Source organism: Rhipicephalus microplus, unplaced genomic scaffold, assembly GCF_043290135.1.
Source record: "Rhipicephalus microplus isolate Deutch F79 unplaced genomic scaffold, USDA_Rmic scaffold_152, whole genome shotgun sequence".
NCBI classification, from domain to species: domain Eukaryota; kingdom Metazoa; phylum Arthropoda; class Arachnida; order Ixodida; family Ixodidae; genus Rhipicephalus; species Rhipicephalus microplus.
The window spans coordinates 318,544-346,166 of NW_027464723.1; positions in this window are offsets into that span (position 1 = coordinate 318,544).

Genomic DNA, 27,623 nt, shown 5'->3' on the forward strand with positions numbered 1-27,623 from the left:
AACTGTTCACTTGGGGTTGCCCTATAGCCGTTTCTTTATGCGTGAATTTTATCTCCCTCCGCAGCAATCCCATGCAATCAGTTAAACAGTCCTTATATATCCTGTCGGGACAACTTCGTACGGTAAGTGAAAGGATAGGTCGAATCCCCACCCGTTGTAACCATATGTAATCAGCTCGAAAACACGCTCGTGTTATTAACGAGCGTTCGCTATGAAAGAGCTCTCGTTGACGTCAAACGAAAGACACAACTGCGAGCGCGTTTCGAATGCTGTAGTGCCGTCGACCAGCAGTCGAGCCAAACGTAAACGTCAAGTATTAACGTTGGGCCGCGGCATACACGCTGTCGACGAGTGGCATCGTAATGGAGTGCCCTTCAAACCTATTATTGTGTATGCACAAAGCCAAAGATGGATTAGACTGGATGCCTCGCTCGCACCGTGACCTTTTAACCGGCAGAGACAAGTTCATTATCTCGCCTTTCTCCCGCCCTTCGCTCCACAAGATGGCGACCCAATCCTTCGGGTTGCTTCCGGTAGCGCCCTTCCTGATCAAGGCACAGTCAACGTCCGGATTTGATAAGACGGATTAAGCGTTCCCGCTTTCAATCATCGAGCGTCTTACAAGTCGCCGCCAGACAGCCAGTGCGCCCTCCACCCGACGGGCAATTGTTTCCGGGACAGTTTTATCCGGTTACTTCGATGGACGACGGCGGCTTTACTGGATAACCGGCCCGCTCTATACGCATAACGGTTTATGTGTGTACTCTTTGGCGTTGGGAGAAAACGTGGAAGGTACAGGTTGGCATGCGCGAGATCACACTGGTTATAGAACGTGCGTAAACGCGAGAACGCAAGTACGGGCGCAAACACCCACCTAATCGCGCCTATATGTGTGGACGCACAAGCACAAAGCACGCACGCACGACACTCACGCAAATGTAATCGGTTAGTAGTGTTGTGAAGTTCCGGTTTCGACGGGAATGATTCGAAATGACCTCGGAGTAGGAGGCACACCTCTTGAACGTGGCTGGCCCGGCGGACCATTGTACATGTCTGATACCGGGAGGTTATATGACATGAAGACCTACTGGGAAAACCACGTGTTGCACCTGCATTCTAAACATAGCTGTAATGGAGTCGTACCAGTTGCTCTAATCTCTACTGTTCTACTAATGCTGAATTCTGAGTTTGTCAGAAAATACAAGATCGCTGTTTAAAGATACTGTATTGGATTACTAACATCAGTATGAGGCGGAAAGTGTGTCAAACGTTGACGTTTCTGTTCTGAAACCAGGGCCATCAGTATTTTTATACTGGTACACATTCGCAGAACTTTTATTTTGTAAGTTTTTTTTCCGTATTGGCCGGCTGACGTTTTTGTTAATACGGGCCCGCGTGTCAGCATCGAACTCGCAAAATCGCTTGACTTCATGTAGTTGAGCGAACGTATCGTGTGGGCGCATCTATACAATACATTTTTAGTTTGTGCTTCTGGCGCCCATGCTAGTGTCTCGGACGTATATTGTTGAGTGAGTCTGTAGTGCGTCACTGATCAGCTGACCCAACGGAAACGTTCGGAGTTGCGAGCCGACAGTAGCCAGCGCACCGGGGGCAAGCTGGCACGAAGCAATCGCACTCGATATCCGCGTGAGTGGGGGTGCCGCGACGCCCGCTTACACTTGGGCCCACGCACAATGGCGCGCGTGGCGGGCTGAAGGTTGACTTCTCCGCATGGCGTGGGCTGCGCGCTCGTAAGGTAACGAGGCCGCGTCCCTCTCTCTCACGTTCCGCTGACGTCACAAGGGTGCACCGTCGGCCAAGGTACCACGCCCGCTCTATGCAGCCGTGTGTGCCTAAGAAAGGTGAAATGTGGAGAAGGAGTGTCGTATCGAAGCGATTACTCTCCGGAGACCGACGTTGCGTTCAAGCTTTCCGCAGTGCACAGTAACGCTACAAAGGGGAAAGGAAAAAGACCCACAGGCCACGGGATTGTATTCCGGCCGCCAAAGCTGGATTTCGTTAAAAGTGAAAGGCTGGACGCCTGTTTACTTTTGTTCAGTTGCACTGTAAAGAATACCAGCTGGTCGAAATTGCAGCAGCCCTCCATCATGGCGTAATCACTACGGCGTAAAGAGCGTTGCTCATGATGTAGTACGTGTGAAGGAAATGTGATAGGATGGAAAGGTGGTAATTCATGATGGTTCAGCGAACTGGGAGCGTGGGGGTAAACACAGACACAAAGCAAAGAGGATGCACACAGCAGGGAAATGTGAATTGTTTGGTAAGAACAGGTGTCGTATGCTGGCTGGTCTCGTGTTCAGTTGAGGCTCCAGCAGTATGTTAAATAATACTGATTTACATGCATAAGTAGCATAGCCAACTGTCTGTTTGTATGTGTGCGTATATGTGTGCGTATATGTGTGTATATGTGAGCATGCGAAATTTAAAAAAATAAAGATTCGCCCCGCTCCCCCTGGCTGCGCCAGTGACATGTCAATGGCTAAAAGGAATTCCCGTTCCTTCTTTGTCCTTGTGGTTTTATAACTACCCGACTTGTGACGTTATACATTCCGCTTTACATTTCACTTTCAGGTGACATTACGTTTCCTTGCCGCATCGAAGAAAGTAACCACAATCTATCGAAAGATGTATTTGTTTCTTTACTTTCATTACACTGCGCCAACGTATACACGCAAGCACCGTACAGACAGCATCAACAAGCCGTTCGCGGCGGCGGGGACTCCATTTCGCCCCGACGGGGTCAATGCGAAGCGTGAAATCGCAATGTCTCTGCCCTACTGGCACGCTTACTTTCTTCTTTGTTCCTTTCGCCGTTTCGTATCCCCGAACGATTCCTAGAAAAGCGTGAAAGTACTCGGCATCACCTCCGAGTGCGCGGTGCCTCGAAACGGAGCGAATGGTCGCGCCGTTCTTGCGTCGCTCGGCGCTTCGTAAAGGTGACGCAAGCAAGGTTGCCTAGAGGACCTCGTGCATAGTTGACGCAAGCGTCACTTCGTAAAGATTTCTCGCAAGTGTCACATAATTCACGTACGTTTAAAATGCGTCTTGCGCGCGGTTTTTCCTCGTGAACTATGTCGCAGGGTTAACGGACAGCGCCATGTCCTACGTGTTCCAGGCATGCATGCAAGTGATACGATTACGAGAGACGCCCTTGTGAAGGGCTCCGAAAATTTCGACCACGTGAGGTTCTAACGTGCACCTAAAGCTTAGCACATGGGTCTTTAGCATTTTCTCTTCCATCGAAAAATGCGGCCGCCTTGGCCGGGATTCGATCCCGCGATTTGAGGGCTGCAGCAGTTCAGCTCCATATCCACTGGAACACTGGTGTGGGTCACTATATTTACATGCAGACTTATGCGAAAGAGGTTTCTTGTGAAGTGAGAGTGAAATGATGTGAAAGGGAAGAACTTGCGAAAAGGGAGAATGAAGCATTTCACCTTCTAGTGACTTCGTATTGAGTGAAGAACGTGCTAGTTGCTTTGCAGTGTGAAGTGCCCGTGGCGGCGAACAGTTAATGGTGTTTCACTTTTTGCTGCTTCGCTAATTGGCTCGTACTTGTTATGGTGTAATATGGCGTTACTCAAAACAAAAGAGAGAGTGCCTTCTCTGTGCTTTCGTTATCTTGTATAATGGTTCGCTTCCTGTTACACCGTATCAGCGTGGTTCTTTGGGATCGTGGGGAGAATCGAGCAGCGCCCACTTGCCCCTCTCTCTGCGAGACCAGATTGTCGCGGACGTGAACTTGATCATCAGCTCCACGCTGTCTACAAGACGCAATCCTTGTCGTCTGCTACCTCCTAATAACATCCCTTTCTTATGGCGACTGAGACTCTGAAAGATGACAACAGAATAGCAGCAGCAACTATACAAACACCAATAAGTTTTGCGGCTCGAAAGCATTCAAGCGTGGGTATTCGCTTGCAGAAAGCGTTCGGAGCGAAGCATCAACTTGCGCCACATCTTTATTCCACAGAGGCACGTGCCCTGACGCCCGCGGGACATCATTTCTGCACGCCGCGCTCCACGACGCCGTATTCGACTCGGCGCGCTGCGTCCCGATCAGCAGTGGGTCGTCTTCGCCGACTCGGCTCTGTGACGAGCGCTAGTCGCCACGGCATCTTGGCGACGCGTTGAAAGCGAGAGACAGCGTCGTGCGGCATAGGTATACGTGCGCGTTGCTTGACGGGCTTCGCGGTCTCGCCTGAGCGGATATCGGAAACGCATATGAACGCTCATTTCCGATCGACGGGGTTGAGGGCGCGCTGCGTGCGAAGACGGTCGACGGCAATAGCGTTCCAATTACGAGGCATCTGTGTGTGCGTCGTTCTTCTGTGCGACCAGGCAGAGAGGGCTATAGATTGCTCGTCACCGACCAAACTTTAAGTAAACCTTGTTTCTTCTATAGTGGGTAAGAGACCCTTTACAAAATTGTAAAGCTAGCTTTCCTGCTATGCTGTTTGAACCACTAATCGCAGTTGGTCACTTACTGCAACCGGTTTGTTCAAGCGCGGCTTGACTTACGCAACGACGTGGAAAATGTGTTGGCTCTCTTGATAAAGAGACTCGTCTCGGACAAGCCCCAGCGCGTTCTGCTATATACGACCGCATCTCCGCCTGAAGCAACGCAGCTGCTGCCATTACTTGGGCAAATATGCAGCGCAGAGAAGCGCACTTGAGAATTATGTAAAAGGTCCCTTGTCGCGCTTTTGGTCCAGGCCGCGGTGGCCGAATTTCGATGGAGGTGAAATGATAGAGACCCGAGCACCGCCCGGTGTCAGTGCACGTTGAAGAACACGAGGTGGTCAAAATTTCGGTGCCCCCTTCAATGGCGTCTCTCATAACCATGCCGTGGCTTAGCAACTTCACGCACGTGCCGTAGTGCCTGTTCTATAGACCCGGAGACAAGCATGTACGATAGTGACAGAAGCGAGCTATAGCTGTCAGGTGCTATGCGGACGCATAGCACCCGTGTTGGCCGTGAGCGATTCCCGTTCTTAATAGTACTTGAGAGAAAGAGAGAAAGACTTCACTGCTTTCGCGTTCCACTTTCCGGCCTCCTGCTGGTCTCCGTTTCGACCCCTCTCGATCCGCTCTCGCATTTAGGTGCAAATTTCCGTCATCTGCCTTGCTCTCACACTTCCAGTTTTAGCAACCGCATAAAAGCTCAGAAGCGCACCGTACCCTATTCCCCCCTTTTCTATTCCTTTTGTTTTGTTTTGTTTCTTTAACTCTTTTATTTCTAGCCTGGCAACGCTTGCCTCTCGACGGACTCCTTAGAGGAGTGAAAAAAAAAAAGTTCCTCTATAGAAAACGCGCGCAAGCTGCCCTCTCAGTGGTGGTCAAAATGAACTAGCGAAGAAAACAGGAGAGCGTTTTGAGAAGAGGGTGGAGAGGGAGTGTTAGATGGACGACACTGCGACAAAAGGGTGAAGCTCATGCATAGGCCATTCTTTTCCTCGACGTCTCCTCCCTTCATTCTCGATCCTTTTTTCTTTTTATTCACTGCGAGCCGAACCTCAAGCTTCGTACGTAAGGATGGTGGAGGGTGTTCGGGGGAAGGGTATCGGCTGTACAACAACACGGTGACGACGTAACTCTGAAAGGAAGAGAAAGCGAGAGACAAAAGAAAGTTGAAGTGGAAGAGAAAGGCATCGTGGCCTAGATTCGAAGGCGTCCTTCCTCGACTCTATTTCGGAGGCCCGTTATAAGCGGCCGTCTCGTAACGCTGCCGGCTCGCCGTCGAGGCGGTGATTATGCGCGCTTAGAGTAACCGGAATAACGTATACGCTCTGCGGGCGCGCGCGTGCGTCCGTGCGTGCGTAGTACGTGTCGGCGTTCCGCCAGTGGCGCCGACCGTCACGTGACCAACAACGGCGAAAAATAGCGGAACACCGCAGAAAAGGGGAAGCTCGCGCGATGATGATGCGTGCAGTCGTGTGTGTGCGTGCGTGGTTCTCTTTCTTTTTGACGGGAAAAATTTTGCGTTGCGGAATTTTCGCGGATATTCAGAGCTCTCGGGAGCGCTTCGCTTTTCGTTTCTCATCTTGCTGCTTTCACTTTCGTTCGGGTACGTGTCGTTCACTGTCGAGGAAACTACAGGAGTGCGAATCATGTAAACGTTCTTGCCACGACGAAGTGTGGAGTCGCGTGGCGTTGCAGCGCATGAATTGGTCGTCGATAGTGGCGGCAGTGTATTTCGCGCATGCGCGGTGCAGTGCGGAAGAGCTGCCAGCGGCACTTTTCAGCTGGAGAGCCAGAAAAGTGAGAGGTATATGTTTAGTTGTATCGCGGAGTTCGCCCTAGCAGTTAGCTGCACCACATACCTCTTGCGCGAGGTGGTGTAAAAGGCGCGCAGACAGCGAAGCGACCGGACGCACATGAGCACACACTTCGTGCTTTTTTTTTTTTTTGAAGATATAACTTCAATTGTGCCATATACTGCTGAGTGAGAGCTCAACCCTTCCTTCACCTTCCTCTCCTCACGTGCACATGTCAAACAGGTGCACGACAGGAAGGAGGTCGCGCGGTGGGAAGTACTCGTGCACACAATGTTGACGGGTGGCGATGTCAATTCGTAAGCCAGCGCAACAACAACAACAACAAAAAAAACAACATCGATGTCGACGACCGCAATAATAACAAAAGAATCCAAACGCTTTCTCAGTTACTTACTCCGTCAAGTTCAAATCATGTACGGAAACGTGGCGGTTGGTAACAAGCTGTATTCGACTGAGTGTGTACTTCAGACATCTTCTGTATAGCCCTATCACGTCGTGGTTTAGCCTCATGTACACCCCTGATGTACACCTCTGGCGTATGCACCAGATTATATACGTCTGATGTGAAACGATGCAGATACCCCTTATGTTTTCCGCTGCAAAGAGTGACCATTGCGTGTTTCGACCATGAGGTGGCTTTGCGATTAATTCAACAGGTGAATCCTGCGTCGCTGCCACGTTATGGCATAATCGTGCGCATCTTAGGGTCATTGAACTCTAGTGGTTTGCGATGCACCGGAAGACAAAAAAATATATATAAAGGCCTAATGATTAGGTGGGAAGAGAGGATGGGTGGAGAACATTCGTCTTAGTCATCTACCTCGAGTAGAATTAATGGCAGAGGCGGTGGAAGAGGAGTGAAATTGATGACGATGGAGAGCGAGGGAAGATGCAAGGAGCACAGCGCGTAAGTCTACTTGGACACCGTATATGTAGTTCAAGCCCTTGTTCTCTAAGAATGTCGGGACCATCTGAAAATTGTAGATCTACCATTCTCTCAGGCGCTCTATATAACGTCATCCGACAAGATTGACTCGTGAGTTATTCTTGCATTGCCGATGGTTTAAAGCACAATGATACGATATGGGACAATACTCTACGCTTCCGGCAATCTTCCGAACGCGAGATCACGCATTCGATAACTAGCATTGTTCCTGTACGAAACAGAGCTGAGTAAGAAAATAAGGAAATGTAGGCCCTCGCGCAAGAATATTTAAGAAATTTTTTAGAGGCCCAGTTTTAACGAAATACTGAGCCTTCCGACAAGGCTTGTGTTCCCGTGTCACTGGAGTTTTTGTTTGTTTGTTTGTTTGTTTGTTTGTTGTTAATAAGAAGATGAATGAGAAGAAGCTGGCACATCTAGGGCGGCTCCGGCTACTCTTCGTTGCTGAGAACACTACTCAAAATTGTCAGACGCCTAGGGAAAGGTATATGACGGTCCGCGGCACGTCAAATTCACACATTGAATGAGTTAATAACAAGGTCACTGCACCATCACGTCGGTCTTTCCATGAATGTGTCAACAAATTTATCTTGTTCGTCACTACCGGGAAATCGCATAAAACGGTGTAGCCGGCTCCAGAGAGTGGTGCCCCAAAATAGGACAGTCTGTGGCGGTTGTCGAATTCACGCATTAAACAAGTTAATTAAGTCCCTGCGACACGGCGCCGTCTCGCCATGTGTTCTTTAGTAAATCTACGTTTTTTTGCAGAAACCGGTAAATCCCAATGAAACGGGGTGACTGCCTCCAGAGAAGAGCGCCGAATAAAAAAAAAGCGACGACATCCAACGGTTTCTGTAATCTAGACAAAGTGAAATTCCTTCACGACGCTGTGAGGCATGCGGGCTCAATGAGCAGAGGAGTGAGAGGACAGCGGTCGTTCGAGAGAGGAAGGGGGAGAGGGACATGGAAGCAGTGGCGCTTCTCCCAAAAGCAAGGAGGTGAAGCAGTGAGCGGCAATGCGGTCCGGTTGTTCTGTCGTCCGGTACACTTCGCGTGCCTCGGCTATAACCAGTGAGCACGGCGGGGCGAGGGAGACTGGCTGCTGCTCGGTAATGTTGCGCGAACGGCGGTCGGTCGGTTCGGAAAGCGAGAGCGGGTGAACGTCCGGCCTTCCCTTTTTTACGCTTCCAAAAACCGAGCACAGCCGAGCACAGAGCACGGCGGCGGCACTCTACACAGCGCGACCCCCTTGTCCATCGGCGGGGACGTCGTAATTGCATGCACGGACGACGGCTGAGGAACGCCGGCAGAGCCCGTTTCCTGTTTTAAAAGAAAACAGAAAGCGCGAAGAAAGGGTGCGCGAGAGAGGAGCACTCTCGGAGAGTTCTTCTTCCTCCTTCTTCGCGTGCCGCCGGGGAGTGAGTGACCCTGCCAGCGAGCAGTCGGTCTTCGCCAAGTTCATCGACTCTCTCCAGCAGCGGGCCGACCGCTCTGCTTGTCAGGCTGCGGCCGCCGCTGCGGAGTTCTGGCGTACGCGAGCACAGACAAACACAGCTCGAGGCAGAGCGGCAAGTATGTACCCGACCGACGCTGCCGTTGTGTTCTTACCTGGCCTTCCGACAGCCGGCATGCCGTGCCTGGCGCAGCAGCGCCAGCCTCCGTGAGAGCAAAAACACAAAGAGAAGCTGACGACGCCACGGCGTAGCGCGGCTTCTTCCCTTCCAACTAACTCTGGCACCCTTCCCTTGGAAAGCTTCTGTGGGCCGGCCAACAACCGTCGTTCACTCCAAAGCGCGCCCACTGCAATGGACCGTGGCTCGCTTCTTTTTCTGTTCCAGCGTCACCGCGGCGGTACGGGACGCTGTCGGAAATCTCTCCGTGTTGTCACCGAAGAAGGAAGCAACCATTTGGTACTGCGTATCCGCATGCGCGGGCTCACTGTATGCGACACATGTAGCGGCCACGTCGCGACCATACGCAACATAGCATACCTTTGGCCTCTAAATAAACCTTTTACTCCTCTCCACCGGCGGCGATACCGGGGACAATATGACGCCTTGTTGCGCCTAAGCCATTTCTCGTTTCTATACTTTGAGACAACGCCGTGGCTGTCCAGCTGTCCGTAACGGAAGCACGCGCCCGCAGCCTTGCGAGTGCGTTCACGCGCGCGTTGACCGTTGTGGACGTGCCGTAGGGCGCGGTTGGTAACCTGAGCCCAAGCCGGAAGCGGCGTGCCTCCGCGTCCTTCTTGGGAACAGCGGGTCTTTTTTTCCCCCCGAGATGCCCCGACAAAAGAAAGAACAAATCAAGACTTCTCCCCTCGCCCGCGCTGAGCGTTCTCATCCTGGTTTACGAATCCTGTCGTGCTATCTCGGTGGAATGGCACGTGACAGAGAGAGGCATAACTTTTTCCTTTTTTTGTTTTACGTCGCGAAGAAACGGACTCTACATAGCGGTTTTCGGCTGGCACCAGAGGACTGGTTTGTAAGCGAGCCCACCACAGACAGGTCTGGGCTATGCGGCTGATCTCTCTTTTGGTCATATCACAGTGAACGATAACGTAACCTCGACGGTCCTTTCCACGCCGAGCAGTAATGGAAAGTGGTTGCCCCTTCGTAATGTGATGATGATAAAGGACAAGACGGAATGCGCGGAGTCGCTGCAGACAGGTGCATAACGAATGAAGTCATTCGCCAGCCGTTGAAGGGCTTCATTTGTCCTCGAAGGGATTCGGGTCTTCTCTCGCTGCACTTTCTTTTGCCGTGCCGGCCAAGTGCACAGACATATCCGCAATGAAGACGTCTTCTTTTAGGAGCGGCGTAGAAACAAACGGTGTTTATTCTCAATCAAGTGCTGTACTGCAGGTAGTCAACGAGAACCTGCCTCCACAGTACCGGACTGCTTCAGTGGCATCGCTCAGCGCTAAAACCAGTCTTTGCATGAGATCGTAGAGCTTCTATAACGCCTTTGCGGCTACGCGCCACAATACTTCCCCACGCATTTCTTTCTGACGCTGTGTTAACTGTACGGCAACTCCAATCTTGAGGACAGCCTCTTAAAAGCCTCTTAAGAAACATTTAGCACCGGTCCTGTGTCCGTGTTTCCTTGTGTCCTCGTCTCTCGTGCCGTTTAACTTTGCAGATGTCGCACCAACTTGCCCAAACCAAAACACTTAGAAAATGTTTGGGGTCCGTTGTCTTTACGGTTGAAGCCTGCGCACGGTTCATAGAACGTGTTGCAATGGGGCTAGTTGGTTCTTGCAGGGTTGAGAAGCGCGCAACTGAGGACATTGTAGCACTTGTTTCCCAGACGTGAATGAAATACGTCCGTTTATTGGCAATCCTAGAGGTGAACTACTGCACCGCCATCGATGCCACCTCAGCTCCCTTTTCTTTTACAGAGTGTGGCACGCTCCGAGTTGGTCCGTTATTATTTCGCAACAGAGTGGACGGAGTACAAGGAGATGCATATCTTGTCTCACGTCTTCCTCGTCCTATCTTACAAGTTGCGCTCATCTCAACTCTGAAAATCAGGGTTCGTAGACCGCTAGGAACCTGCCGTTGACCGTCCCGTGGTGGGTCTCCTCTTTGCAACAATGGTCCACACGTACTGCCCGTATAGGAAGAAGGCTGTCTTCCTGTTCAGGCAGGCATAAAGACAGCAGGGGAGACGTGAGCGTGTGGTAGTTATCTATATGCCTCTGCCTCAGACCTCCCATGGTGCTTTGTGTTCAAGTAACGGACCCTTGCCCGCGTGCCGATTCGAGCGTGCGTGTTGGCGCCATCTTTCATTGAATGGCTTCCGGAGTGAAAGCAGTAGATCTGATTCGAAACATCGTGTGCGTAGAACGTATTGGTAGGGTTTGCTGTCTTTCCGTTATTGTACATGCTGGTGGCTAATCGAGGATGTAGATTTGAAGCATGTGCTCTTCGTCGACATCAACATCTTGTTGGTATCTGTGAAATACGCTATGTTTAGCAGCTGGGAAGATTTGCTATCATCGTAGCTAAGAAAAACAGGAAGGACCATGAGTTAAGTCAGCTATACATTATAACCACTTCGCTTTCAATGTTGCGACGTGGCTCGTCAGTATGTGTCACTGAACACTCTATGCGTCGAACTGTCTTTTTTGTTCGGCGCTTTCCGTGCTCCGTCGATAGGTCTCTTGTTTATCACCAGCTCGTCTTAAGGCAGCGCAGAAGGAGAAGTCCAGCAAGCATGGTGTAGAACCCGACACGGCAACAAGTTTTCCAAGTCGTCCCTATAGCTAAAATCTGTCCTCAGGTATACACTGCACAGCAGCAAAAGGAACAGAAACGTTCGGAGGAGACCTAACGGTAACCTTTGCGCGCTCCTCTCTCGCCCCTTCAGGACCACTTCCAGGCTATTACCTTATCGCCGACACATTCCGTTCGCGAATAATTCGTTTTCTTCTCTCCCCTGTCATTGCGCGAAGCGTTATTTGTTTCTTGCTTCGTATACCTAAACCTGTCTCTACGCCAGGTACCCATCGTGGATGTGACTTGGCCCGGGCGTCTTGCGTCTTCCTGCACAGATATCTTAATGTCCAGACGCGTCGTGTGGGGTTAAGTGATCCGCGATCGTTGGTTCTCAGAAGATAAAAAAAAGTAAGTTTGAAAAGCTGACGCCTAACCGGCACCTCCGGGGCGCATTAGGGCCGTATCAAAAAGGCCGAACAGGACAGACGGAGTACCGCGCCGCTGATAAGGAAAGCACATGAAGAGGGCAAAGAAGGCCCGAGGATGAAGAGCGTCATACACGTGAAGGGGTTCCAGGATGCTTATCTCGCCCTGTCCGGTCCTTCTTTCGCGCGAACCGCTATACGCTGGCAGCCTCGTGCGACGTGCTTGGACTGGGAACCGCTATGCATCACGAACTTTGCATGAGGAACGGCTGCGCCCGGATTAAATGAAAGCGGTGGATGGCTTCCGGCCCTAGGGTCGATACGGTAAACACCCTTCCCCCCCCTCCTTGTTCTCTTATGCTTTCGCCCCCTCTATGCCGGCTCTCTGTTCCTCTCCCTCTCTCTCTTGTGGACTCGTATAGGCGACACCACAGCTGCACCTTTTTCGTACCGGACCTCATGCGAAATGTATACCCGGAACGGACCACTCCTGCTTGGCCCGTCGCGACAGTTTCGTTTGTTTCTTTTCTATGCCACCTTCTTCCGGCATGCGAGTTGTTCTTATTCTCAAGAGGAGCACGTCTTTATTTTATTCCGCGTGGATGATGATGCTTGTCGCATCCTTGTCCCTTCGAAGTCCTTTTAACTGTCCGCAGTATTACGTATACATACAAGTGGCTGAGGTTCGCTGCAGGAGCCCATCGTGCGGCCGGAAAAAGAAAAAAAAAATCCGGATTCACTCGGGGTCATGCTGCAGCATGTGACGGGTTCGGCTTAAACGCATCCAGCGGCATAACGGTTGGCCTTGAACCTTATTTTGGCGTCAGAAGTGGCTGCTGTCATTGGCGAAAATGTGCGTTTGTAACATTTTACATGTGGCGGTGTCCGGCAAGTCTTTTTTTTTTTTCAGGCAAGTTCTCGCAGGACCTCGGCAACACACATCTCTGCCTTTAGCAAATTTTATTGTCTTTCCCTCTCGTTTGAAAGCAGTGAACCCTCTATCCCACATTTTTTCGCTTCTGAGGTCGATCTCACGAAGTTTTTCTCGCGTCAGTTCCATTGGCTAGTTACCATTGGATAATTGACCTTGGCTACTTGACTTCACTGAGATGCAGCGGAAGTACCACAATCGGCTGATCACTTTTTCTCGCGGGGCCTGTTTCTCATCGTTGGCTGTTACAACGTTACGGAGTAACAGGGAAGACCTGAACATTTAAAAAGACAACTCAGAAGACAATGCTCATATAATGGATAATGCTGCGTGCTTTGTGGGAAGATCGTACAAAAGGGAATGATTGAATGATGTATAGGATCTTGCAGAGGTCATTTAATCCACGAAAAAAAAGTTTCGTAGAATAGTAATGCGAAACAAAGGGAGAGAGAGAGAGAGAGAAAACAAATGAACGATATTTTTCTCCTTACTGCACTGGTTCAGTGAGAATAAACGCTATAACAACGCGGAAAAAAGATGAAAAGTAAGAAGTATGCGGACGACAGACAAGATCGCAAAGTGATGGATAAACGTCGAGATTTCTGATATATATTACCTTTGCTTTTCGTATATCCTTAGTTTCTGGCAATACGGCGAAGCAGAAAGTGGTGACAGTATACGGCTTTTATTCTAAACCCTACTGCTTTTCTTATTCCTTCTTCATTGGCGCAATATGCAACAGCAGATTCATAATTGTTGGAATTTCGACATCCTACGACTATACGACTTGATTCCGAGGCACGCCGTACTGGAGAACTGCGACCGCCTTGCCATATCTTTATAACGTGGTCTTAAATCCAAGCACACTGCGCATCAATTATTTCGCCTCCATCATAATGTGGCCGCCGGGCCGGGATTCGATCTCGTGACTTTCGCGGGAACAGTCGAACACCATAGACCACCGCGTCGGGTATACTGCGTATGCAGTCTTCCCACGCTGAGGAAACAAAATCCGAACGGACGTCCGAGGCACTCTTGTCCGTACGGATAGGTATCCAGACGTGTACACTCTGTGGACCTGGCCACAGGGCCCATTACTCTTTCCCGCATAGTATCTCAGCCTCGGCTCTATACACTCCTCGTTCAGAGTGAGATTGGACCACCCTGCCGCGTACATGCATACACTGCAAGAGTGATCATCAAGATGGCCGATTGGACGCGCTCGCGCACAATAACGACCGTTGTGCGCGCGCCCGCGGACGCGCAGATGCGATGTCGTGCATGGAACGAGTGCGCTCGTGTCAGGAGCCCCGTGTGACGCGTGCTGCTGGAGAGTCCACATCCGCCATTGGGAGTGACACGCAGGGGTACTGTAGAGTTATGTAATTAAGGCGTCTTATGTCGCTCGCCATAACCTCGTAATGTTCCTGGCCCTGCTTTACGTGGAGGTCAGCAAACCGGAAATGCTCATCTGCCTGTCGACAAGGGATGTATGGTGGGATCGTTGGTGAGTCGTTCGTATAGAACCGTGACGTAGCGTTGTGCGGTGTTCCTGATTGTGTCGAGTCGTGCCTGCGTGTCGTTTCGCGCTGTATACGTCAACGTTGTATACGTTTTTCTGTCTGTTGTCGCGCAAGGTTTTTCTAAATGTTCAGATTGTGACCGGCAGCACGCAATTATTTAGCTCCCTCGTCTACCTTATATGGTGGTTATTATAGGTACACCCGTTATAAACTGGATAGGTACTGGGGCTCGACTCCTTGTCCCACCGTGCACCACGTACATGACGCTCAGTACTGTATATAGCGGGTATTCCTGTAGAAAGATGGCCTCTCTTTTTCTCTCGAGTACCTTTAATTTCATCTCTCTCCTTCCTTCCCCGACGCTGCGTCATGCTTCACGGAGAGAATGGGAGTGTATTTCCTGAACCTCAGCGTGCTGCGTCCAGCGAAACAGAGCCCATACTTACACAAACGTCTTACGCTCAAATAAATTTCGTAAGAGGCTATTTCAGCCAATCACAATGCGGGATGTATCATAATCGAAGGCGACATGGGAGAGTGGATTTACGAAAGACGTTTTGTGAAGTCAGCCGCTTGCAGAGCCAATAAGTGGTTGGGTTTGAGGGGTGTTACGGCACGCTATATTAACGAGATGGTCACGCGTGCGCTGCGTTTTCTCACCCCTTATCTCGCGTTTCGCGGTTGACTGACAGCTTGGCATGTATTCACGTGTGCGGGCACGCGGTATGAATAATCGAGACCGCCGTGAATGCGTGACGCGACCTTCAGGGCTGTAATTGGTAACCCGAGAGCCGTGGTATCCGGCGGCACATTTCAGACTATCTCTGCACAGTCTTCCGGCAGTTAAAGGTCGCCTCATTATAATGCCATCCGTGCGTCATACGCGGATAATTAATGCAGAACACGCGAACAAACCGTTGTAATCTGTCGCTGTGATCTGGAGCACGTACTCGAGAAAAAAACGAACAAGGGTAATGCGTGGGCGAATCTTCTTCTCAACTGCAGCTGTTTCGCTGGAAGTTTCTGGAACGACACCTGCTCACGGGCACGGCATTTTCCTACGCGAGACGAAGTGCAGAGTATACAACAAGCAACGCAGGACGCATTACACCGTCTCTCGGAGAGTTCTGTTTTATTGAGTCCGCGGGAAAACCGTGGGAAGTTGTCGTTGCTAGTCCCTTTTTAGACTGACAAGGTATACGTCCTTCGAACGAGCAGCGTGCACGATTCGGCTGCGTCGGCGGTGACTTTAGTGCGTGCGTGGACGTATAGGAAGCAACTAAAACGAAAGAGACGAAAGAAAGAAAAATGTAACGATATATCCATACCAGTCAAGCCTGCAACTCCGACCTTGACGAATGCAACGCAGCGAGGTCCCGGCATGATCAATTTCGTCGCGAAGGACTCGTCGATTAGCGAGCGCGTCGTAATTAGCGGCGGCAGTTAATTTTTCACCGGCTGCTGCTTGAAGCTTCTATAAGCTGTAACAGCAGTGCAGTCGCAGTGTACACGGTGGTTGGTCGGAACGAGTTCCGTTGTTTCGCAATTGTTCGACTGCGTGCAATGCAGCGTTAGCCCCCCCCCCTTTTTTTTATGGTTACGTGAATGCGCTGTCATCTTGTCGTGGGTTCCTATGCATATACATGATAGCGCGCATTGCTCGATTCTGTTTTCAGTATGCCCGTCACGTATAGGCAACCTTTCCTGACGCGTTTGATTCTTGCTAAGACTGTTAAGAGGGCTCGTGTGCGTGAGGCAACACTATAGGGACCGTTGATTGCGGACTCGGGATGATTCATTTATAATCTACACCGTTAACTTCAGCGACCAGACGTGCACTGCACGAAGTGCCCTAACTAGCTTTCGAGACGATTCCGCTTGTACGTGACGGCCATGAGTGAGTGGGAGAGAGAGATAATAGAGGCGGCAGGAATGTTAACCCGAATTGATGCCGGCTGATTTCTCTACACCGGGAAATTACTAAAGCGCCGGCGTGTGCTACAGCCGTTGTTTTGTTCTATGGCCCAGGTAAACTGGCTTATTCCATTCGATGCTTCGTCTTCACTGGTTGCATTTATATTCGCAGTCCTCCTATTACATTATCAATCATCTTTCTTCTCTGACGGAAGTGTACTGAGCCGCCCAGCAGTGCATCTTTTGTTGAGGTCTACGCTGTGAGTACGTCAAGTTTGGTTCGTTGATGATGTATACTATAGGAGCTTACAGGCATACTACAGGAGGCTGTTCGGAGAGCAGTTTAGTTCTCGTCCTCTTGCGTTTGGCGAGATGCGCGTCTCATTGTGCGCGAGTCGCCAATCCAGCTTTCCGCTCTCCATAAGGCACCGAGAAGGTTGCCTTAATTATTGGTCGTTCTCGCTTATTCGGCGTAGGAAGGAAGCGTGGAGGCGTGAAGGTCGCGAAGCCACAACCTCGGCTACGCTCGAGCAGCGAGAAGTGTCTACGTTGCCGCGTCAACAGCGTCCTCCGAAGAGTAAAGGAAAAGAGACAGTGTCGCGGCATCGGCCGCAGCCGAGAGGCACCAAGAGCAGCACCCGAGAGGCGGCGTCGGCGAGGATCGCGGCGGGGGCCCCCCTTTGGGTCAGCAGGCCAGCCGACCGGACACCAACCGCGCTGTGAACACCACCACCACTACAACCTCTGCCGCCACTTTTCACCCCTCTTCGCGAGTGCCCCTGTAGTGTACAGAAGACACCAACTGCCGCACCCTCCCTATCACTATCTACCCCCTCCTTCCCCCCTACACCTTTTGTCGGCTCTCACCTCCCCAGTCTTTTAAAAGGGAGTACGCGCGCACACACACAGACGGCCACCATCGAGCCCGCCGTGTCCCGATAATCGCGGCTCTAATTGCTGGCCGCCGCTGTGCCGTCTCGCTGCCGCCTCGTAGCTAGCCAGCAGCAGCCACTGCGGCACGCCGGAGTTCTGTTTCTCAGTGCCACTCCTCTGCAAGCCGATGCAGTCTGCTTCGTTTTTTTTTTTCACCCTTACCGTCTTATTAACCTTTCCCTTTTTTTTTCTTTTCAATCTGTATAGCACGTGGAGCCACTTGACTGCAATGCGCTACGCTTCTCGCACCTTTTCTTTTCACCGCGCTAACCCTCGGCCTTACATGTTACCGGGCAGCCACATTACCACCAGCCTTTTCTCTCTCTCTCTCTCTCTCTCTCTCTCTCTCTCTCTCTCTCTCTTTCTTTCTTTCTTTCTCTCTCTCTTTTCTTTGCGCGTGGCGTACAGGAATGCCTGGTACGCGCGAAGCTGGCTCGCAGAGCTGTGGTGTTTGCAAGGTTTCGAGAGCAGACGTATCCTCTTCCGGATTCGCTCTCGTTCCTTCGAACTCTCGCTCTTTGCTTGTGTCCTGCGAGGTATATGGAAACTGCTCTCCGTGCCTCAACCTCTCACCCGCCCACAGTTGTTTCCGTTATTTGTCTTTGCTGCTAAGCGCGTTTGAAACTGGTGTAGCCAGTGGGTTGGGGTGGGGGCGCAACTCCCTTCCCCCACCGTAATCAAGCTGGCGTAATTAAGCTTATGATCCTCATGCTTCCTTGGACAACACGCCTGAGCATAAATTTTTCTGCTCTCATACCGGGCAGTTGCTTTTAGCTGCTTGTAAGGCCCTCGTGACGTCATCGCCGGGGTTGCCAACAGCGCTATCCTTCGTGTTTGGTCATTGTTGTCGCCACATAATATCACTGTCTCGTGGGGAACGTTTAGAGGCATCACTTTCTGCTTCAGGACGAAATGTCAGTGAGTTTTACCGTGTGAAAGCGTCGAACTTCTAGTTATACGTGAAATCAAAAAAGAGTCTTGTAAAATTTATTTTAGAAACAGCTGTTTACACGATCCATTCATAATTCAAACAATTCATTTATTAAGCTGGGCTCCAGTTGAGTTGAGCTGCATTTTCCCATCACTCCATGTGTCGCCATGAGCTTAGTTTCCTCTGTCTACAGAAGACAAAAGTTGGTGACGTTTCCTGAAGCTTCCTCGATAAGGTCAGAGGGTGGCATTGCTTTGGCCATTGGCGTCTGTTTTCGCAAGTGGGCGAGACTCTGTGCCCGTTGCCTGCTTCGCGGACCCCTCGATCTACATCTCGACTTACATTCAAGCAGATAACCCTTTTCATGTGTCTTGTCTAGTCCCGGACTGGATAGCTTGCTATTTCCACACAAATGGCAACAACACTTTTTGACTATATATATACTATACGGGGAAAACGCCCCTGCCTCTCCTCCGTTCGCAAGTTTGTATCGTTAGGACAGCAGCCGTCGCCCACTTGGTGAAATGCCGGGCACCTTCGCTTGGCTTCTTTCCACCACTGTGGCCAGTTGGTGCCTTGCAATAGATTCGCGGCGCGGAAACTTTGGGCGCATTTCGCTGTCCTCGAAACGTAAGGTGCGCGTTCTATTGATCGCGACGCGGGGATACCGTTCGATCACCGTTACTGGCTTCGTGGTTTGCGTACGGGGGCACGCCGATGCAGGACAAGCGAGCGATTCAATATATCACGCGAAGTATACCTTTGTGATGCCGGGGAATGGGGCTGTACTTGCGGATACATTGTTGCTCTGTAATTTTTAACGTTATCTCAATTTTTCATTGTCTCTGTTGAGAGAAAGAGAGATACGAATGGTAAAGACAGAGGGGTTAACCAATCACGTGTTCGATCCGCCACCCTACGTGCGAGAAGAAGGCTGAGGGGGTGGGTATGGAACAGCAGGAACATTGAGGTGATACTAGAGTAAGAAAAAGAAAAAAAAAACTAAAAGTTAGTATAAAGGCACGCAACATGAACTCTTGCGGCCATAGTTGACAGACGCTCGTGAAGTCCGGTCGTCTTTAAGCAGTGCTCGCCTTGTTGTGTTCATTGCACATAGAGTGTATTCCACCAGTACTGGCCGCGAGGGCCTCCGCTAGAGAGGCTAGCGCTGTGATTGTTTTGACGTCACAGATAGGGTAATAGTTGTGGAATACGGCAGCTTCGCTATCGCGACAGCACTTGTATTGTTCCCCACGGGTGCACCGGTTCTTAGTCGCGATTTTGAAGTGCAAATTAGACACGAGAATGCCATGACGATAGTTATAGCGCGAGAACAGGACGGCAAAGAGACAACAAGGACTCTCTTTGTCGTCCTTCTGTTCTCGCGCTATAGCTATCGTCATGTAATACCAACTAGCCCAAGCTACCACACGAGAGTGCCACCAGGGGCACCGATTCGTAGTCGGCTTCCCCCGTATTATCAGGTCTTACCGCTTCTTTAAGCACCGAGCTTCAAAACAAAGGGAAGCACGCATGGCGTCTAAAGCAAAAGCGCAGAAAATGCGGTGTTCTAGCAGACAACACAACCCGGCATCCTATGAGCGACGTCATCACGTAGGTAGTGTTGCTGTATGTCCTCGAGGCCATGCTAAACTCTGCAAAGTAAAACAGAGAGCACATAGTAGATGAGTCAATCCAAATGACTCCTGCGCTTCTTGAGAAGGTAAAAGCCAAACAACCAAAGGCTGAATGATAGTTATATTTTGGGTAGGCTCAGCCTGCATAAGTGAGTATCCGGGGGACGTGTCCTGGGAAGTTAGAACCCCGCTGCTCCAGTAAATGTGGACTCTGTACAGTATTCGCTTGGTTTAGCTGTGCCTTGGAACGCTTGCGTGCAGAACATGACGGTAAAGGTGAAGTTCCGAAGCCGGATGCGCATGGCAAATATACTTAACCCTCGCAAACCGCTGGGTGACGGACGACTTGCAAGACACACTGCATGGTGTACAGCATACCTACGTGGTCAACGAGTCATTTATTCTTACGTCCGTCGAATTTCTTTCCTCATTAATTATTGCACCATATCCTCCCCGTAACAACGAAACAAAGAGTGAGGACGAGGGGCATAGACTTATGTATAGTTAGCCTCAGCTGTCTGCGGCACGAAGAACGACGCGACTTTGCAGGCACGAGAAATGATGAACATTCTGCGGGAGCTAGCGAACTGGCGAAGTAATAAAGCCGTCTCGCGAAGAAGCAAACACAAACGGCGAGAAGTAAAGTGAACGAAGAAGAGGTCGTAGAGTTGGTAATATAGTTCGCATCCTTTCTCCGCTTTCCGGTTCTCTCGCCGAGTGGATGATGATGACGAGGCGGCGAGAAAGTCGGCAGGGGCTGTCGCGAGGCCTTTGCACTGCCGCCGCTTCAGTGAGAGCCCAGTCGGCGTCGGTCTGAATGAAAGCAAAGCCGGGTGCGTTAGTAGGGAAGAAGATGAAAGCGAACGGCCTCGGAGTGATGGTCGGCCGAGAGACTGCTTGACCGCTGGTGTGTATGTATATATACGGCCAGCGTGATGATCGAAGGGGCACCGGAGTACCAGCGCACGCGCATAATGGGTTCGCCTTCTTAACATCCTGCCACTGTCCCCTTCACCAACAGACCTCGCCGCGCTGACCAGTCGGCGTTGCCGGCGCCACAACATCCATCCGTTCGTTTGTATGTCTGGCATGCTCGCCTGCTGGAGTAATAGGAACCGATCCGTCTCCTGACAACTTGATGCCGCCGTCGTTCACGCTTCTCGAAGAAGAAGAGCTCTCGCGCTTTCTCGTTTGGCCGCGAAAGCAAGCGGCCTCGGATAAGTCATGCTGCTGCACGAGGATAGCTCATGCTGCCCTTTCTTCAGTATTCCCTGTTATGTCTTGCCAACATAGCCCGCCGCATTAACTCGGCTTTCTGACTCGAAATTATGGGTCTTTTTTTTCTTTCTGTCAGACCGGCTTGTACATGCGCGGCATGTTAGAAATGGTCCGGCACGCGGCGCAGCCTGTCCGAGAACGAATCTCTGCAAGCTGTCCCTCGTTCTTCTTCTTCTTCATTTGCCCTCGTCCTCTTGTCTTCCTTACGTTACGCAAATCGTTTCCTTTCGCTCATCGTTATTGTCGTCTTCTTCGCGCGGAAAGTGTTCTCCACACGCCGACTGGACGATATATGTGCACGACGTCCAGCATGGCGCATGTCGCGGCATGCTGCGAAGATTGGATGCCTGCAGTCGATGACCCTCTGGCACTGGCTGTTGTTAGAATTGGTTTGCACGCGCATGAGATCACGTGTTACCTGCTACTCATAAGTGGGTGCACCTTTAAGTTACTTATGCGAAAACGTTTCCCGACAAGCTTGTCGCAGTATGGGTCCACTTACGAGGCTCATCTATCAGCAGATATGTAACCACTGGCATCGACCACGGTAACAGAGCGCTCGCAGTCTACTCGTTAATTCATTCTGTAGTCTTACTTGAATATGCACTATACCGCATTCGCAGCGCCGAGCAATCGGATCGTGCTCTCTTGGAGTGATATGAATTGCACTACGCGTCCCCTACCGGACTCGTAAGGTTGCGGTTGATGATTGATATGTGGTGTTTAACGTCCCAAAACCACCATATGATTTTGAGAGACGCTGTAGTGGAGGGCTCCGGAAATTTTGACCACCTGGGGTTCTTTAACGTGCACCCTAATCTGAGCACACGGGCCTACAACATTTCCGCCTCCATCGGAAATGCAGCCGCCGCAGCCGGGATTCGATCCCGCGACCTGCGGGTCAGCATGCGAGTACCTTAGCTACTAGACCACCGTGGCGGGGCAAGGTTGCGTTTACTTTGGCGGTTTGCGGCTTATGCGCAAGTCCCTTCATTTAAAGCTCGCGATGCATGTGGGACAGGTATGCCCTTCATCCGTCTGAGCAACCATAACAGCTGCAGTGACCGCCGGTATACTTCCATTGATTACAAAAGTTAAATATAAGAAAGTATAAGGCCTACGCGTACAGAGAAATGGCTCGGACACTCTCGTGGACAGCTAGCTGCTTGCTCCGCGTCGTGGCGTATAGACGATAGGCGAGCCAAGGTCGGCGCTCCTTTTCCTACAGCTCGCTGCAGGCGCGCGCCGTCAGGGTCGGCACCCGTCAAGTCTTCACATCGCAAGCTCCCCGCGCGTCAAATCGACGTCCTACAGTCGCGAACTGGAATTGTGCGAAGGGTGATGTGAAAATGAAAATAGTTAAAATCGGGCGTCGGTCAGAGCGAGTGCAGTCGGTCGGCCTGCCGTCTATTCGACTGAGTGGGGGTCACTGCGGAACGGGAGGTTTCGTACCAGCGGGTCAACTTCTTCGCCAGACTCGTCCTGTCAGCGGCGGGCTGTCTGGGCGCAAATCGGTTGGTGGCGGCCCACTTAGTGTACTCACCAGAACGATCGCGTTTGTCAAATCAAGCACGACAGGAAATACTTGTTTGTTATTGTTTTTCTTTTCTTTTGGTGTGGGTGGTTGAACCCAACTGGTGAAACCAGCAGACTAACAATGTCTAGGAAAGCACTATTTGTTTTTTTAAACTGTATTGTGTAAAGATTTTGTCCGGAATTAAAATGAAGTAATGTCGACGAAAAATGACGTTTTCCGAAGACCTAATTCTTCAGATATATACGCGCAACTTCTAACGTTGCGGGTTTTCCAAACAGCTGATGTCACAGTACGTAAAACAGGCGTGGGCACACGAAAGGAACTCCGTGTGCATACATACACGTCTGCTGTGGCACCTTTTTTTCAGGGTTATGGGAAAGTATCCGCCTATACAGTATCAGCAGCGATAAGGTGCTTCGAAGTTAGAGCTGATGTCGTGAAAGTGGACTGTTTATGCAGTATTGAAATATGCCTCTTGATTCCGACTCGTAAAAATCAATGACAAAAGCTACTGCCGCAGTGTATATCAAACCACGTGACAAAAGATGTGACGTGGCGACGTCAAGAAAATGCGAATTCGTTTAGTGCACACAAGCCTTGTTGCCAGATGAGCACCATGTCACCCGCACACAAACGTCTCAAATACGACTGCTCTCAGACCTCTTGCGACTTCTACAAGTGCTCCAAGTACCCGTGCATTGCGAGCAGTGAGTAGGCGCTTTGCACCCTCTTTGCTCCGGCGTCGCTCTCCTCGGCGAGTACGGCGTACCCCAAAGGAGGGCGGACTGCACGTCGTCGAAGGGGGTCAGGGTGACAGGCCACGCTGCCGACCGGGCCCCATTCGCTGCACGGCCGCCTCAGGCAACCCCGTTCTCCCCGAGCAATCACGCAATCGACGTCGCTGCGATGGCAGTTTGTCTGTTGGTTGTTGCCGTATAAGTTGTTGCTGCCTGGCTGCCGCTGTTGTGATTGCGAGAGGAGCATCGCCATATGGGCTCGCGGCAACAGAGACGCGTCCAGCACATCCGTGCAGACGTGCCCTTCGCGGACAGCCGTGGTTGTGAGGCGAAGGGCGTACGCATGCGCGTTTCGCTCCCTGCGACGACCCCCTCTGACCCTCGGCTGTCAGAAGGAAGGAACGACTCCTCAATGTCGTACATATATGCCGCCGGAGAAGTGCATGCGTATAGACCGTAGGAACACGCGTGGGCTTGGTTGGGAGGCCGAATATTCGGGCACCTGCTGATCCTTGACACCTCTTCCTTCCTACGGCCCGTCGCGGCTCCTTTCTGACACGTCGCTTTCTCCTTTCTGTTCGCTCGTTGCGCACCCCTCCTTTGACGCTTCCAAAAGCTGTTAATGGAAGGTTCAAAGAAGGAGGCCCGCTCTGGGTGTTGCTGCTTTCTACTATAGCGCGGCTTCTCGAGCTGGTCCGAAAGCATTGAAGCAAAAATATAGAGCAGTGCTTTGGTGCATAGGCTGACGTTGGGGCGCTGCCCCGGTCGTCCTATCTCGTAATGCTAGTCCGCAGAAACCGTTGGGGCGTGGCCGGATTTAATTCTTAACCGGGCCCGAAGTTCCGGCATGATGAAGACAAGGCTTGCGAGGAACGTTGCATCAAAGCCGAGCTGCTCTGCCGTGGAAGCACGTTGCTTGAGCGAGCTTTTGGCTTCTCGGAAGCACGTGGAAAGGTCCGGCTATCTAGGTCTCGAACCATGCACTTGAGCAGTACCCTCCGCGTTCTGTCTAATGAAGACTTTTACGACCTTCGCGTATGGCTTGCAACGCCAATCTTCCGCTCGTTGAGAAGAGATGACAGGCAGAGGCAGTCTCGATGAACTTGTCTCCCTGGCTATGGTCTGCACTTTGATAACGCTGTGGTTGTTGAATGCCCAGGTGTGCGTGTGTGTCGAGTGCGACAAATGGTAAGCGTATAGGGTTTACGTGACAGCTTCGGCTGTACACGTCTCGCCGCGGTGGTCTAGTGGCTAAGGTACTCGGCTGCTGACCCGCAGGTTGCGGGATCGAATCCCGACTACGGCGGCTGTGTTTTCGATGGAGGCGGAAATGTTGTAGACCCGTGTGCTCAGATTTGGGTGCACGTTAAAGAAGCCCAGGTGGTCGAAATTTCCGGAGCCCTCCACTACGGCGTCTCTTATAATAATATGGTGGTTTTGGGACGTTAAACCCCACGTATCAATCAATCAATCAATCAAGCTTAGGCTGTACTAAGACGTGCTAAACGAAGCTGGCACGAAGCGAAGATCTTGGGCTGACCTTCGTAGTGAAAGCAACGGCGCAATGAGTCGTCGTCCGTGTCTAAGAGCGTCAGCGCCGTTCGCGATTGGTAGTGCGACGCTATCTCATAATCATCCCCCCCCCCCCGTGCGCGTTGCCAAGAGAAAGTGTAAGCGCTGACATCACGGTCAAGTGGTGCGTAGACTTCTCTGACAAATCCATAATTAGCTCGCGTGAGCAAACAACGTTTTCACGAAGACGTCCAGTACGGAAGTAAAAGTGACTTCTCCGAAGAAGACGTCGAAGTGGATTTGTCTTGTATTAAAGTGAGTCTTTTGGTGACTATACATACATGGGCTTTATAAACGCAGGTGGTATTAGGCGAGAAACGGATCCTAAACGGTGCCGTGTTTGCTGCGTACGTATTGAAGTGCTTGCACGTTGGCGTTCCTCTGCAAAAACGTTCAAACCATCCAAAGTACTGTCCCCCACGCAAGCGTTTTCAGTAGGGCCTTAAGAACGGCGGCAACTTCAGACAGGATCTGAACTGTCTGGTCCTGAGACTTATGGGACACGCATATCCGGGATTCCGAATGGATCTGAAAGTTCACGACACGCTAATATCGAAGCGGATCTTCTTGTGTAAACGTCCGTGGCTACACTGACACTGCTCAAGATGTGGGTCCTATACGAATGCGTAGCTGTATCCGAATGCGCTTGTGTATGGACAGGGTGTATTACGTCGGAGTTATGACGGAAAGCGTCTAGACATTCAGCGTTGCAGACGCATTCGCGTGCGAGAGTTGAGTGTAAAGATTTCGACAACAGTCGGGACGACTGCTAGACGGTGATTTACCTCACTCCCCTGTCTCAAGGTAGCGGCGTGACCTTGTGCGTGACAGCAGTACACTTCGACAGCCTGGCTTTGTAGCACGGCTGAGCAGGATTGTCAGACGTTTACTGTTTCGCGCTTATTCATACCGTCGGGGATTAGGCTGCCCACGGAATCGATTCAATCATGGCTCGCCCGCACAGTAGCTTTTCAGAAAAGATGAATTCGCGTGTCTCGTTCCAACCACGCGTACATACTTTCAGCGTGAGTGAATATTGGTTATTGCGTCACATACCTTTCTTTAGTTTATCATATACTCGTTGAAGAAGCCAACCCCGCCAGCTTGCTCTCTCTCTCATTTATTATGCATGCATGTATGGATGCGTTGACGCCTTCTTTGTCTGGGAGCAGGCTTATCGTCTGGGAATAATTTGTAGTTATTTCCTCCTAGGTTTTCTTTCTTCTTCTCGGTATGTGTCGCATTGCAAACAGTTTGCCCGCTTCCAAGTTGCGTGCGTAGACGGTCGCATAGCGCGACGATGTGCAAACGCCTCCATCATTCTTTCGACAGCGCGTGCAATCACTAAAACGAACGGATGTTTGCCGCTAAAGAAGATATGAAGCTTCAGTGTTTCAATGGATGTCGTTACCTGTTGCCATTCATCAAAAGGCGGTGTATAGCGTATATAACCGGCGCGCAGGGACGGGTGACGCACCTAGAAATAGATGAAGCTTCTCTCACTGTTTCGATTTTGATTTGTTGTTTTCTTGCTGAAAAGTGCGCTGAAAAATAGCTTGTGAAACTTATGGTCTTGGTTAGAGCTATCACGAAAGCACGTGCGTTGCTTACTATGCAGAGACAAACGCTGAAAATTCTATGAAAGCTTTCCTGTCAAACATCTCTCATTGGAATTTGCGCAGAATTTATTGTATACGGGCAGTTTTTGGCGTGTACGACGTGCACATACTAAATTTATGCTGACGGACTATTTTTCAGTGAGCCATGACGTACAATCACTTTCTCTCGCCAATTTGTTTAGGCAGTCGAGCACATAAATGCACACACCTGACTAAGTTTCCTCGTCCGCACCGACGAGCCACCGTACACATGCTCTGTCACTTTCCTGTGAGGTTAAGTGTTCACTTAGCAAATTTTTTACCATATGCTGCATTTGGGCCGCTATAGGCGTACGTAGTAGATGAAGTGCATGCTGTAACGTTCTTATCTGTTGTATATACACAAATAAGGTCCTTAAGTTACCCTCTTGACTAAACAGGTGAGTCAGACGGCGCGGCTGTTTGCCAGAAACCGAGTGAGCCCTTATTGAGAAAGTGTTCGAACTGTCGCCGCGGGGCTCAGAGCATGGTACGGCGTTTCCGCGTTACACCAGTAAATTGACGCCCCCGTATTCACTGACGGGCCTTTCCGCGCTCCGGGCTGTGAAGCACAACAAAAGGTATCCTGGAAGGGTCGTTAATCGTTCCGTCACGGCCTCTCGCGGAAAGGCGAACGGCTCGGACACGAACGACACGGCGCAAGACGAAACACAATTGCGTCGTTGTTGAAGCCCTTCTCATTACACGGAGGAAGAGGGCTATTTGTGTTTTAGCCGAATGAAGGGGATGAAGAACTCTGAAGACAGTTCTGTATAACATCTACTGCTTCGTAAGGGGCGCCTTGTTTGTGTTGACCCGACCCTGTGAAAACTGTCTGCCAGAGTTCAACAAGATGGTGATGCATTGTGCTCAGGCAAGGAAAGACGCCGAGATATAGTATCCGGATGGCGTCCAATTTTTTGGCTGAGCGATTTGACACTCTCAACAGGACACCCTGCTGCAGTAATACATACTGGTCCTCAATTTCTGCCCAGGTATGTAGAATACGTTATAAGAAAAGATAATAACAATGCAAAACACACCCCACTCAAAATTATGGCGTGCGAATGCGCATCATTGCAGGGGTGCACCGATGTGAATAAGTG